This window comes from Grampus griseus (assembly GCF_964374135.1).
Source record: "Grampus griseus genome assembly, chromosome: 11".
NCBI lineage: Eukaryota > Metazoa > Chordata > Mammalia > Artiodactyla > Delphinidae > Grampus > Grampus griseus.
Window position 1 is genome coordinate 22,207,642 of NC_139005.1, and position 15,862 is coordinate 22,223,503.

The 15,862-nt window shown below is 39.9% G+C and overlaps 1 protein-coding gene across 7 annotated transcripts in view; it reads left to right on the forward strand.

Moving 5' to 3' along the window:
• PPFIBP1 (PPFIA binding protein 1) overlaps positions 1-15,862 on the forward strand; it is a 175,148-nt gene that overhangs the window by 40,546 nt on the left and 118,740 nt on the right. For all 7 annotated transcript variants that reach the window (XM_082664934.1, XM_082664935.1, XM_082664938.1 and 4 more), the window contains exon 2: positions 14,828-14,921. The gene's annotated coding sequence lies outside the window, so the exon portion shown is untranslated. The remainder of the gene's footprint in view (positions 1-14,827; positions 14,922-15,862) is intronic.

A 15,862-nucleotide genomic window follows, 5' to 3' on the forward strand; every position in this document is an offset into this window, starting at 1 on the left:
TCCCCCGTTGCGGAGCACAGGCTCCGGACGCGCAGGCTCAGCGGCCATGGCTCACGGGCCCAGCCGCCCCGCGGCACGTGGGATCCCCCCGGACCGGGGCACGAACCTGCGCCCCCGACATCGGCAGGCGGACTCCCAAACCCTGTGCCACCAGGGAAGCCCTTCACTTTTAATTAGGGATAATCATGACTTTTAAAAGATAGTAACTTTTTTTTTGAGAGCTTACTGTGTGCCAAGCTCTTTTTCTGAATGATCTCAACGAATTCTCCCACAGTAGGTGTGAAGTATTGTCTCCATTTTACAGATAAGGGCCCTGAAGCCCAGAGAAGTTAAGTAAGCTGGTTAAAGGCACACAGCTGGGATTCAGCTCAGCTGCTTGCTCTAGAGCCCCCTCCCCCCCACCTCTGTCATACTAGCAGAGGGAGTTGGGGAGAGAAGGAAAACCTCAGTCTGGAACATTTGTTTCCTATCCTTGTGATCTAAATACTACTTTTATAAGCCCAGGGCTCAACTTCTGTTCCTGCTCCAAAGATAATGTTATAGCATCCTTAAAAATTGGCCCTCAGTTTGTTTTCCATATTACCAAATGTCACCAGAATGGACAAGTACTCTGGTTTTGTTCAGTATACCACGTGATATCTCTGTTTCCCCCTCTATCTGTCAACAAGGGACAGGAAAAAAATTAACCAACCTGAATTTTAGAAGTGAGCTGGAACATGTTAAGTTGCACCTGGGAATGCAGTCAGACCGTGGAATACCCTACAGGACAAACAACCCAGTTTCTTCAATAAATAGCTTGCAAGGAGAAAGAAGAGATGAAGGGGGGAAGCTGTAGATTAAAAATTCATAGGAAAATTTCATAGGAAATCTCTGTACCTTCTCTCAGTTTTGTTATAAACCTAAAATGGCTCTTAAAATATAATCTTTAAAAAAATGAGCCAAAAAAAATTCTTAACAAGCCTATCAACCAACCTCCATGGTGGACCCTGAGGCGATCCTAATGCAAACAAAGAAAAAAAATTTTTTTTAAATATGACTTTTATGAGACAATTGGAAATGTGATTGACTGGAAATGTGGTGGACTTGAAATAGAAATTCCTCTTCCTAACAATACGAATTATTGCTAATTTTGGGGGTGGTGATAATAGTTTTATAGTTATAGTATATTTTAGGGAGATATACTATAATATTCATGGAAGAAATGTTAGCATTTCTGGGACTTGCTTCAAGGTAATATGGGAGTATGGGTGGGAGGAGTGTAGATGGAATAGGACTGGCCATGGGTTGTGATTGTTGAAGCTGGTGATGGGTGCATGGCACTCGTATTAATCTACTTAATGGTTGTATATCTTTGAAATTTTCTGTAATAAAGACTTGAGGGGAAAGTGAGCTGGTAAATTCAACTGATGGTACTATTTCTAAGTCTAAGAGTGTTGTTTAGCCTTCATGAGGTTTTATCCTGACTCAGACCAAGTAGAATCAGGCACTGATTCAAACCCAAGATAAAGTTTATGTCTCTTTATCATTATGGAGAAATTCCAGATTTAAAAAAAATTTAAGGGCATTGGAAAAATAGTAAAATTTGCCTTTAATGTAACCTCTATTTATTCTTAAGAGAGGACACTGAACGGATCTGTAGTTGCTTCAGAAAGCCAAGGCCCATCCTCACATCATGAAAGAGGGGCATTAGGGTCTGATGGGAAAGAGGAATCAGTTATGGCTGGTCAGGCAGCTAAGCAGCTGTAGCAAGAGTAGGATCAGAAGTTATTTTTTCATGTTTTCTGGGTCATAGAAGGGTTTTGGGTATGGTGGGTCACGCAGCCTCCCCGAGCCAGCCTTCAGTGTCCCGCGCGTGGTTCCTAGCCTCTCATTCTCATTCCTCCCTCTCCAGGACCCCTCCCGTCTCCCAGGCCCTTCCTTCCTTCCTTCCTTCCTAAAGTTCTTCAGTGGCTTTGTTATCACGGCTGGTTCTTTCAATGCTGGCACCCTTTTGTCTTTAGCTCTTCTCACCTGGCACTTATCAAAACCCATCTTGTCAGTGGCCACTCACAAACTGATGAAGGTCAACCACAGATGAGCCCAGGGCTCTCTCCTGAACTCTCCAGACCTGTTTTCCCAACTACATTGTATGCATTCACCCTGTGGTTCCATGGGCATTGAAATCTCAGTGCGATCAAAATTTAATTTTCACCCCCCATCTCACACATACGCATAAACGCACACACATATACACGCATACACTTTGTTTTATATTCTCTTTTGCATTCTGTCACCGCAAGTCAGAAACCATAGAGCCATCACTGGCTTCCGCTCCTTTGTGCCTTGATAAATCTAAAGCTTTTCTCAGCCTCCCTCTCCCCTCCGTTCTCTCTGCTAGTTCATACTTTTAGAAACCATAATTGCATCCCTTGCTTCCAAATTTGATATTATCTCCAGAGGGATCTTTTAAAAGTGAAATTTTGGGACTTCCCTGGTGGTCCAGTGGTTAAGACTTCACCTTCCAGTGCAGGGGGTGCAGGTTCAATCCCTGGTCGGGGAGCTAAGATCCCACATGCCTCCCGGCCAGAAAACCAAAACATAATACAGAAGCAATATTGTAACAAATTCAGTAAAGACTCAAAAAAAAAAAAAAAAGTCCGCATCAAAAAAGAACCTTAAAAAAAAAAAAGTGAAATTTGGTTGTTTTTCTCCTGTTTTAAACCTTCTGCAATTGTCTCTAAAACTTTCTGTTAGGGTCCTGCTGTCACTACATTCGTGAGCATCTCCTTCAGTCTATGTATATTTATTATAAAATAATATATACATTATTGCATGAATATTTTAATGGTAAGCACACAAAAGTAGGAATTAACAGGATATAATAAATGTTTTAAAAATAATTTTATATTTATTAATGGTACAAGAAAAACAATAAATGCTCTCAGTTTTAAAAATGTTTGGCTTTTTGTCATTATTGCAAAAGTTAATTTATAAGGTACATATAGATCCAAATGGGAGACATGCAGTGCTTACTACTTGTTCATTTTTAATCCTCCAGCTCCAGAAAAGTTTGGTTGAAATCAGCCTGTCAATTGCAAACTAGTGTAGTATTCTGAGGGGTTAAGAACAGACCTTCTAGGGTTGAAGCCTAGGTTAGAATCCTGTCTTGACTATTTACTAGATTAGATACTTTGCTAGTCTGTGTCTCAGTTTTTATATCTGTGAAATGAGGTAGGGGTAGTGTTGAAGATTGAATGATGAACACACATCAAGCCCTGAGAACAGGGCCTGAGCCATAAACAGTAAGCCCTCGATAAATGGTAGCTGTTATTTTCTTCTTTAATGTTAATGAATTCTTTAAAAAAAATAATGGGAACATGCCACAGTTTCCTATTTTTAATAGGGCTTTAAAAATTAAGACTCTTAATTTTGTACATTTTAAGGCCGATTAGAAAAGTCTGTGTTCACATTTTTAGAGAGTACAGATAGGACAGGTTTTATGGATGTGACATTATTTGGGCAAAAAGGAAACATAATGGAAATATTTTCAAACTTCTATTTTCAAAATACATGTTCCTTTCAGAAACTTTTCTTGCTGTGAGAATGTCATCTTTACTTTAGAGGGACTAGGGACCCCTTACGGGTTGTGTGATTTGAACAAGTTGTGTCCAATTCGCCAATTTCTTGTGTCACTTTTGCTTGTGTTATTGGTGTTATTATCTACCCATGGTTACTTTAAGCCATTTGTCCATTTGTGGTTAAATTATACCGATAACATCATCCATCCATCCGTACGCTTACCTGGGTGCACGCAGACTGTAATACCTTGCAGTCCTCAGAAGGACCCAAGGAATGAGGACTCCTCATGGCTGTGGAACTCCCGGTCTTCCTTCAGAGACCTCTTGCATCCTGGATGACCAGCTGGCATCTGTCTGTACTGAGATAGAGTGCCAATAGCAATCCATTCATGAAATGTAAGTAAAATTTGGTCTCCCTTGCAACAGAAATAGTTGCCGTGGCCGACCATGTCTTCTGGGCCAACTGTTGAGGGTGGTCCACGCCTCTGCTTTTGTCCTCACTGCTCTCCCCAGGCCCCGCATGCTCTGCCTCACTTCAGTTATTCCAGTGTATTATATACATTTTATATAGCGACAGAGGGTAAATATCTTGGATCCTGTTGTCTTCAGTTAAAAGTATATCAAAACTGTTTTGTTTCTTCATGGTCTTCATTATGACAACCTGAGTGGTTTCTTATTTTTTTTATTTTTACATGCCAATATTAATTAAACCATTTACTATCCCTCTAAAAATAGATATTCAGGTATTTCCAGTTACTTACTGTTATTTAGAGTTCTGTATTGAACACCTCTGTGTATATTAAATTTTGTTTTAGGCAAATTATTTCCTAAGATCAGTGGATTGGAGTGGAATTACTAAGTCTTACTGCAATAGAGCATTAATGCTTTCCTCAAGTACGAAAGAATTAAATCCATTGCCGCTAACCGTGAATGACCAGCAATTTCACTACAACCTTGAAACTATGAATGTTAGGATTTTTTGTTTTGGTATATGTAAAATGGTAACTCAGGGCTGCTTAATATACATTTTTGGTTAGCATTTTGAATGAACATTTCCCCATGTTTTAATTTATATAATATTTTTCTCCTAGGAGATTGGGGCTTAGATTTATTTTCCTTAAAAGTATAAACACTTAAATAAAGTTGTATTTTATATACTCTATAGTAATCATTTCCTTTATCCAGTATGGCATTTCTATTAGCATCTCTAATAAAAGGATACCTGTAATATTATTCTGCCCATTTGTTGGATGAGGAAACTTGAGGCTTAGGTGAAGTAACTTGACCAAAATCATATACGTGAAAAGCTATGGACCTGGAATATTAAAACCCAGGCTGATCTATTCCAAATTCTACACTTTCAGTCATCATGCTCTGCTCTCTTGGACAGAAATAATACATGATCTTTAATGTAAAATTATAAAATACAGATAAGCAAAAAGGAAAATAAAATCACATTCATCTGAAATTCTACCACTGTCAGTATGCTGGTCTATGATAGCATATCTCAGAGGAGGAAAGAAGACTCACAGACAGACCCTGGGAGTAGGAGAGGTTTTGAAAAAACATGGGTACACTTGTCCATTCATTTGCCACTTCATCTGCCCCCCCTGCCCATTTCTCTCTATTGAAAGATATGTGACTGGTAGTAGACTTCTGCAGGGTCAGTGATGAAGGGGAAGAAGGAAGTATTGAAAACCATAGATGGTTATCCTTCCTGATTTTTTACCTTATGTACATGTATATTTACAAAAATCAATATATCATGAACATCCTTCTGTGTCATTAACCATTGGTAACCACACCCTTCTAAACCTTGGCCTGCTTAATATTCTATCTAATGGGTGTACTTCAGTGTAGCTATTGCTAGACACAATTAGATTGTTTCTGTTTTTTCTTATAAATAACGTTGTGAAAATTAGGTACAAAAATCCTTGCCCACTTCTCCAAGCATTTAGTTTAGCTTAGTTACTGTGGAGTGCTGGGTCAAAGGCTACTACATTTTTAGGGCTTATGATAACCACTGCCAGTTGCCAGTATACCCTTGAAAAAACCATCTACCAATTTGGCCCCCATTAAAATGAGAAAGAGGAAAGGGGAGGAAAAGAAAGAGAGCAAACAATTTCTTGATAGCATGAAGAGGATAAGAAAAGCTAGGGCGTCAGCCTTGGACGGTATGATTTGAAAGAAGTGGGGTTGCCTTTTTGTGGGGTAGAACCTTTCATGATAGAGGTGAGCTTCATTTTGTCCCTTGTATTTTTTTCTTATTGAAGGTTAGGGGTACATGAGGAGTGGAACATTAAATGTTTCATCCTGTATCCTTTTTTATAATTGCTATGGATTCTCTTTTGAGATTTAGAAAATTTATAGGTCATTGTATCTTTCTGAATATGGAAGCTGAAAATCAAATAGGTATTTTAACTGGTGTTTTTCTAAACGAATACATCTTATTCTAGTTTAAATAAGTCTATAAAGCCCCAGGTCTTATGGTGGTTGACAGGATTTTTAACAGGAGGTAGCTGAGTTGGACCTCTCTTAGGCAGGAAACTCTCAGCTTTGGATATACTTGGACACTTCTTTATTATAAGATGGTCTTGTATTTTGAATGTATATATGTAAGCCTATATATATATATTCAATTCCTTATATTTCAGGAGCGTAATTCTTAGGAAATAAGTCAGTGAACCCACCAATCCATTTCTTTCTAAACACATGATGCAGAGATCATGGGCCTAGTCTGACAATGAAAACACACCTATCCCATGTGGGGCAGTTTAACGGGAAGAGTCCTTACTGCTGAGTCAGCAGTGATGGAGTTCATAATGGGTCAGCCCACTTTCCAGAGCTGTGATGACCTCACCGGGGTATGTTGGTTCACAGAGTTCTACTGGCATGATAAAGTGTTATATACCAGTGAGCTGAAGTCATTGTTTTAATTCAAACAATCACTATACAAATTTAACACTAGTTCAGAATGCTCTTTCGGAATGCTGTGGGATCCAAGTGGTTTGATCTCATATTTTTTGAGTGATATTTGCAGTAACACATTAATTAATGATAGAGGAGGAAGGACTTGAATCTATAGGATTTCTTGGGTATGGAGACCAGAGTTTTAGGGGTAGTGCAGTTGTTTTTCCTATATTTTCATAAGGGACAGAACATTTATAGAATATTTTTCCCTCTGAGGACATGACTGACTGCAGTCAGCAATCTCTGATTTCTACCAAACTACCCCTATGCTTCAAGAAGTGTGCAAATAATGGGAACATCTACTCTAAAATTCTTGCCCCCAGATGAATTGAAATCCACTGTTTAAATATAACAGGTAAATTTTACATTATGGTTCGTAATATTTTTCATATGAAGTTTTAATATGTTGTTATGTAAGATTTTCACTGTGGTCCATGATATTTGTCATAAAAAAATGAAGTTTAAAGTATTTGTCACAAAGGAAAATCGGTGTGCCCGGAAGCTGAGCTGTGTTCATTCTCTCACCTCCACTCCCAGCGTACTGCCCCATAACACGTGCAGTCGTGCATATATTTATTTTTACATAAAACTTTATGGCAGACTTTAATCACTTCAATCAATTCAGTAAAAAGTGCAAAGAATAACAACTTTTGAATTCCAAAATTTCTTAGAATCTTTGAATTAGAATCTTTTTAGGAAATAAAAACTAATTTGCCAATATTGGCAAAGCTGGGCATAAAACTTTAGAATTTAAAAAAAGGCAAGCTGGGCTTCCCTGGTTTTGCAGTGGTTGAGAGTCTGCCTACCGATGCAGGGGACACGGGTTCGTGCCCCGGTCCAGGAAGATCCCACATGCCGCGGAGCACCTGGGCCTGTGAGCCATGGCTGCTGAGCCTGCGCGTCCGGAGCTTGTGCTCCGCAATGGGAGAGGCCACAACAGTGAGAGGCCTGCGTACCGAAAAAAATAAAATAAAAGATTAAAAAAAGGCAAGCTGTTACTAAACAACACAAATATGATTGTGAAACATGTTAATTTAAAAACATATGCCCTTAGACAGATGAATGGATAAAGAAGATGTGGCACCTATATACAATGGAATATTACTCAGCCATAAAAAGAAACAAAATTGAATTATTTGTAGTGAGGTGGATGGACGTAGAGTCTGTCATACAGAGTGAAGTAAGTCAGAAAGAGAAAAATGGATACCGTATGCTAACACATATATGGAATCTAAAAGAAAAAATGGTTCCGAAGAACCTAGGGGCAGGACAGGAATAAAGACGCAGACACAGAGAATGGACTTGAGGACACGGGGAGGGGGAAGGGTAAGCTGAGAGAGTGGCATAGACATATATACACTAGCAAATGTGAAATAGATAGCTAGTGGGAAGCAGCCGCATAGCACAGGGAGATCAGCTCGGTGCTTTGTGACCACCTAGAGGGGTGGGATGGGGAAGGGTGGGAGGGAGGGAGATGCAAAAGGGAAGAGATATGGGGACACATGTATATGTACAACTGATTCACTTTGTTATAAAGCAGAAACTAACACACCATTGTAAAGCAATTATACTGCAATAAAGATGTTAAAAATAAATAAATAAAAACATGTGGCCCTTATTTGATGTAATATGTCAGTAGACATTGTGAATACTAAAATTTTGCAACCTCGAGGGAAATTTGACTCTTGAATTTGATTTTGACATGGCAAGTGGGATCACTGAGGACTTTGGGACCTCGGAGATTATCAGGTTGTTCATTCAGCTGGTGTTTACAGCATGGTGCTTAGTACTGTGAGAAACTGGACACTTAACCTTTTTAACACTGAAGGGATTAGTCTGAAGCCCTTTGTCCAGCCTCAGATTTTCAAATATACATGATGTATAATTTCTTCAACTCTTTAACCTCTGTTTTTTTGGGTTTTTTTTTGGCTAAGAGTCATCACTTTCTTGTACTGCTTCACTTGATCTTTACTTCTATCACTAGTCCTAGCCGTTAGCTTTTTGTCTAACCATCCCACATAGAAATAAGTTTTCAGTCTGTTCATATGAGTTACTGGAGGCAGAAAACAAAGCTGTGTTGGAATACAGATGTTCGTGGTTGGCTGGGCCCCATGTCACTAGCCAAACAGTCCAAGTTTTTAATTTAAATTTACTTCTCAGCTAAACTAGCCTTACTTGTCAGGAACCTTGAAGCTACAGTTTGAAAATGCCAAGGGTCTATTTGAAACAGTCTATTCTTTGATAACAAAATCTCATTCAGGAGGCAAAACATACTTTGGGAATATTTAAACAGTGGAAATCAATGTGTGATTAGATGCCCAAATGAATGAATGGGTTGAAACATGAAACGCTGTTGGCAATGAGAGATGGGAAGACTACATGGGGGCATAATATGAAAGGCTTTATTATTTGAACAAGACGTGAGGACTGGCTACAAATATGGTTTGGGGCATGGTTAGGCATCAACCTGATTTATTTGATTGTAACTCCTACACACCCTATTTCCGGTCAAAGGGAGCCAGGATTTTGGACCCAGGACTATCTGGCTTTGAAGTTTATGATGTAAACCTTTATCCTATATAGTTACCCCTACGACTTTATGAACTCAACCACTCTATAAGGTTCCCCCCTTCCTTCAAGGTCCGACTCAGTGATGGCCTCTCTCTAACATCTTTTTAGATCCCCTGATCTGGGTCCTGTAGCACTTTGAACCTTTAATATACATCTTTAGTTTAGTCCTTTATGTACTTGCTTCCCCTCCTGGATTGTGAAGATCCAACCCTCATAGGAAATACAAATTATATTCCACAATATTTAGCACAGAGATTTGGCCTGTACACTGGATGCGATGTTGGCAGTAGAAGTGAAAAAAGGGGAGTCTGGATTGAGTATGGCCTCAGAAGCAAGAGTAGAGGGATGAAGCATGAGTCGACATGATTTGCTGGAGAAAGAGCAGGCCATCCAGTTTACATGAAAGACCAAAAACAGGAATAAGATTGGAAAAGTAAGTAAGGGATAAAATGAGGAGGGTCTTAAATGTCAAACTCAAGGATTTGGACTTTGCAGATATGGGAACCAATCAAAAACTAGCCTAAGAAGATGGCTATGATCATCTCTATCTAAGTGTGAAGTTGGTGATGAGTAATTTAGCGGTATGTTTGGATCATATAAACCTATCTTTCAGTACAAAAGAGCACTGGGTCACATTTAGGTGACACATTTCCCCCAGACATCCTGGAGAATTTCTGGATGTGGTGGGTATGACTCAGCAAGGGGATATCTTCCTGAGCCATGTAGTGGTTGATAATCTGGCTAGTGCTCTCTTGCTGCAGATATGAAGAGTAGTCATTCCATAATTTCTGTTGATGCTCCCTCAGCCTTTTCCCAAATGGAAAAATGGTGGCGGGACTTGCCTGGTGGCACAGTGGTTAAGAATCCACCTGCCAATGCAGGGGACACGGGTTCGAGCCCTGGTCTGGGAGGATCCCACATGCCACGGAGCAACTAAGGCCATGTGCCACAACTACTGAGCCTGCGCTCTAGAGCCCGTGAGCCACAACTACTGAGCCTGTATGCCACAACTACTGAAGCCCGTGTGCCTAGAGCCTGTGCTCCCCACCAAGAAAAGCCACTGCAATGAGAAGCCTGCGCACCGCAACAAAGAGTAGCCCCCGCTCGCCGCAACTAGAGAAAGCCCGCACGCAGCAATGAAGACCAAACGCAGCAAAAAATAAATAAATAAATTTATTTTTTAAAAAATGGTGGAGGATAAGAAGCAATGGGAACAAATTTGGAAGATTAGGGTCCCGCTGGTTAAGTCTTTATCCTGAAGGCTTTCTGAAGGGCCTGAACTGCCCTTTCTGGAGAGGCCTTGTTTACCAAGGGAAAGATAGACATTGGTCAGTTTGTTTGAGTCTTTGATTTCTCCTGGTAAAAAATAGAGTATTGTAGGCTTTTATATTCCCAATACCCTAAGATTAGCTCTAATCTTAGAATCAGAAGGGTCTTAAGAGTCTGTGGAAGTCCAGTTATATTATTATTATTTTAGGTATCTTATCCTAAACCATGCAGAGGTGTACTTTACTGTACTTACCTAACATTTCTAACTAACCTTTTGAGATTTCCTTTTATTATCTGTGACTTTTATTAAATTAAAATTATTATCAGTACAGCACAGAGAGTAATAATACCAGCACGGGACCCAGGTTGCCTGAGTTCTGTTCCCAGTTTTTCCATGTAACAGAAATGTGACCTTGGGCAGGTTAATTTAACCCCTCTCCCTCAGTTTCCTCATCTGTTTCATGGGGATAATCATTCACTTCCCTCTGTTTTTGCCAGAATTAAATGAATGAATTTGTTGTTTATTTACTAAAAGTAAAGCCGTTAGAATAGTGTCTGATACACAAGTTTCCAATACATATGACTTGTTGTGTTGTAAATGAGAAAAAGCGTCAATGGTGAAGTGACTTAGGTAGTTACCCAGCGAGATGACTACACCAGGATTAGTGTTTCTCATTTCAGGATTTAGTCCACTGAAATAGCTGTTTCCTAGACCAGAGGTCAGCAAACTTTTTCTTAAAGGGCCAGATCAGATAACAAATATTTTATATTCTGCAGACCTTACCGTCTCTGTTGCAACTACTCAACTCTGTCACTGTGTCTTGCAAAAGCAGCCGTAGATGACATGTAAACAAATGGGCATGGATGTGTTCCAATAAAACTTTATAAAAACAGGTGGCAGACCGTATTTGCCCTGCATACAGACTCCTGCTTTAGACACTTAAGTCTAACATGAATAGAAACTTTGGATTCCATTTAGTTTTAAAATACAAAATGTGGCATTATTATAGTAAACAGTAACTTTGCTTCCTAACGATTATTAGTCTAACATGTTGCTCTCAGTTATGATGGTAATGCTTTACAAGATCAGAGGGATTTAAAAAATAAGCAGTAGTAATACATGTGTTTTCCATCTCAAAGGGATATACAGAAGTCACTTATTTAGTGGTTTGGAGAATTTTCTTGGTATTTGAAATCTGAGATTTGGGAAGGATGTTAAGGGTTTGTTTTATTAAATGGATGCAAATACAGGCTGGGTTTTGTTTTTTGTAACCTCTGTGTAGGAAAGGTTTGTGAGTCATATAAAAAGTTGTTTGTAATTATCCTTGTCATTACAGTAAGGGTTTTTCTGCTAGAAATGTTGTTTGCATGGGTTCAGATTTTTTTATGGCTTACTTTTGAGTTTAATAATGTGTTCTTGTTTTTAAATTAAACTTGTCAGTGAGCCTTTTTGTGAGTGGCTGACTGTTGGTTAGTTCATCTTTATAGCTTACATCTGTTTCTAAGGAAATGACTAAAGTCTCTTGAATTTGATCAAAACTGTATCACAAAGGATATCTTTGACTTATTTAAACAAGGCTCACAATGGAAACTCAAAAAATCTAGTGGTTCATGTTTATAAATGTTTTTATGTATTCAGTCCTGGTTAGGCCAAATAATCGGAGTTCTGTGCTGAGGGAGGGATTGAATGTACCCATTGCCTCTTAGTTAACCTGAATTCCTCTGGAGCAAGTTCAGGCAATACTTTCTTATAATACGCTTAAAAAAAAATTGTTTTCTCATTTTACATGTTGCTTTGAAGTGGGCCTTATAGAACATAGGTATATTTTTTTCTTCTCCTTAAACTGTTTCACTGACGTTTCTCCTTCCTCATTCCTGTTCAAGGCCCTGGCATATGTAAAGCACCTAAACTTTGCACATGGAATTTCTAGCAAGGACGCTGATGGGGATGAGGCAGGGCCTGGAGAAGTGACTGACTCACAGAAGTCTCTGCGTCCGGCTCCCTGCTGGAGCCCCCTGTCTCCCCACCTCTGCAATATTCACAGACCCTCCCCACCCTAGTCTCATGCCCTCACTGTGGGTTCAGTGCTTGTGGCAGTGTAGGGGCCCTCCTTCTGCCCTTTGTTCCAGGGCACTGGGTGGCAAGGAAGAGAAGGCCTGGCTTATGCCTGCTCAGACTCAGACTGACCTGTGCTCTGGGACCCAGGCTGGAACTCACATTTTCCCATAAAGGCCCTGTTAGAGATGGTGGTTGGATTTTGGTGTGATTATGTTTCTCGATCAGCTACGTTATAAGCTCATTGGGATTTCTGCCCTAGCTTTTTTAATGTAATCACTGTTAACAGTTTGCACCCTTTTATAAGCAGCTCAAGGAACCAATTCTCCAACTAAATCTTGGATCAAAGTATAAAACAGATAAAGGTGAAATTGCTCTGCCTGCTACCACACATCCACTCAGCCCCGCCTGTGTTCTCAGAAGCACCTGGGGGGCAGGGTTCCTAGATACTCACTTTGAAAACTGCTGATTAATATACCTGTTTACTGTTGGAGCACACACTGGTCTTAAAATCAGGCTTGCTTATGTATGCATTGTTAATTGCTTAAAATTTACCTGGGTTGGTGTGTATATAGGGTCATATATGAAGTCAGCTTTAGGGGAGGCTGAATGGACAGAATCTTACTTGAGCTGAGAAATTCCTTCAAGACAACCTCTATCCCCCATTCATGCCCAAATTCCATTTTAGTAACACATTTTATTTCAGTGTTAAGCACCTGCCTCTTCTGAAGCTCTTTTTTTTTTTTTTTAAATGAAAATGTTCTCAAGAACCATATGCATTAAGTTGTTGGAATTTTGGAGCTGATCCTATCGCTTCCCTGATTAATCAAACATGTGAGATCACTGGCTCCTCAAAAGGGCAGAGAGAAGGAAACAGCTACACTCCTACTTCATAATTTTGTCTAGAACTGGCCCTGATCATATAAACATTTGAAAAGCACATGTGAGGTAACGTCTCTAGTATTTAACTTGGAGACACTCAGCTTTCTCATTTGGGTGGAGGTAGTTATGAGGTATTGGAACTTTTACTATTCCTAAGCATTCCTTCACGACCAAAATATATGGTAGTACTGTAATGGTGAGGATATTCATGCCCACATATAGACTACTGGGAATTTTTTCTAAGTATACGTTATTTGAAAGAGATACAGGGGCTTCCCTGATGGCACAGTGGTTAAGAATCCACCTGCCAATGCAGGGGACATGGGTTTGATCCCTGGCCCAGGAAGATCCCACATGCCGTGGAGCAACTAAGCCCGTGCGCCACAACTACTGAGCCTGTGCTCTAGAGCCCGTGAGCCACAACTACTGAGCCCGCATGCCACAACTACTGAATCCTACGCGCCTAGAGCCCGTGCTCTGCAACAAGAGAAGCCACGACAATGAGAAGCCCATGCACCATAATCAAGAGTAGCCCCTGCTAGCCACAACTAGAGAAAGCCTGTGCGCAGCAAGGAAGACCCAACACAGCCAAAAATAAAAACAAATAAATTTATTTTAAAAAAACAACAAAAAATAAAATAAAATAAAAGAGATATGAGGGGGACTTACGTGGTGGTGCAGTGGTTAGGAATCCACCTGCCAACGCAGGGGACACAGGTTCAATCCCTGGTCTGGGAAGATCCCACATGCTGCGGAGCAGCTAAGCCCGTGCGCCACAACTACTGAGCCTGTGCTCTAGAGCCTGCGAGCCACGACTACTGAGCCCACGTGCCACAACTACTGAAGCCCGTTCTCTGCAACCAGAGAAGCCACTGTAATGAGAAGCCTGCACACCACAACGAAGAGTAGCCCCCGCTCACCACAACTAGAGAAAGCCTGCATGCAGCAATGAAGACCCATCGCAGCCAAAAAAAAAAAAGAAAAAGAAAAGATACAGGAATCAGACAAGTCTAAAGAACAGTGTATATGTTTCTATATATTGTTTATGTATTCTTGTTGGACAAGAAAATAGTAAATTTCCTCATTTTTTTAAAGCCTTAACAACTGAGTGTTGGTAAACTATGGTTCATTCATTTACTCAGCAGACATTTATAAAGTACCCAACATGTGCCAGGTACTTTGTGCTACAAAAATTAATGATGGTGGGTTTCTGCTGAAGGTCAGGCTTCAAGGAATATTTGAGGTTGTCCAGTAACTGAGGAAGTAAGGAAAAAAGAACGCCGGAAGGGAGGAAGGAAGAGAAAGGAAGGGAGAGAAGGAAGAGCAGAAAGACAGGTGGAAGGAAGTCAGTTAAATCTGTTGGTCCTTAACACATTGTATTGTTTTTAATTGCACACGTGTTATCTAGTTTGATGTTCTTTGCTTATATAATAATTTAGGTAAATTACATGGTAAATTATTATGGTGTGTTATAGTTTGCAGTGAGTTTTAATTTATCTTCTTTATATTTGTTTCTTTTCAGTATAAGAGAACTTCATGGATCAGATTGCTAATCAGTACATGGAAGATTTGAAGAGCTGAAGAAAAAAACCAATATTAAACTTGTTTTTTTAAATGTAAGTAAACTCCCTCCTCATCATTGTTCATTGGTGACATCTTTAAGACCTTTCAGTACACTCAGTGTGTAAATTTTTTCCCAGGAGTAAAGTTACTTGACTATGTAGTCTCCTTGTTAAGTCTGTGAGAATTTATGACCCACCACCCCCTTTAAAATTTTTTAACTTCTAAAAGCAATGTGACTAACATAGGTGGTTGTAGAACTTTGACATGTTGTGACAGTCAGTGAGCAAATCTTTATTTGCGTGGAGAAAGGAAAACACAGACCTGGTTAACACATAAAAAGCACTGCCCTTTTCTCAAATCCTTTATTGCTCTTTACCCCACAGGTCGTTTTAGTGCCCCATGTAAGTCAGTGAGAATTGTTGGTCAACCCATTAATGACCCCACAGGCTTAGAGAAGTGAGGTGTTTCCATATAAGCTCATTTACTCCTTTCCTCCCCGTTTTTTTTGCTCAGTAATCATAATGATACTTAACTATTTATTGAACTTCTATTAAGTGACAAGCACTTGACCAATTCAATCAATCCTCATTCAACGAATGCCTTTTCTGAGTGCTTGCCACGTGCTAGGCACTGCTCTGACACTACTACCTTGTGTTATCCTCCTGGCAACCTTGTAAAGTAGGAGTTAATATTTCAGTGATGGTGATCCAGATGAGGATACTGAGGTTCAGAGAGAGGTAAGAGCGTGCAGACGATCACACAGCTTGGAAGAGGGGAAGAACGTAGGGTGTGAACACCGTGCCGTCTGACTTTGCTGATTTGCCATATTCTAAATAGTGTTTAAACGCTCATCCTTGGCACAGTTGTTGCTGGAGCCCGGAACCTTCTGGGTTGTGTTCTTAACAGGAATGTGATCCTAACCCTTCTGAACCTTTGCTGTAGTCACAACAAGGAAGGAAGTTAGAGAAACATCCTCCCAAATTTGAGAGGTAGC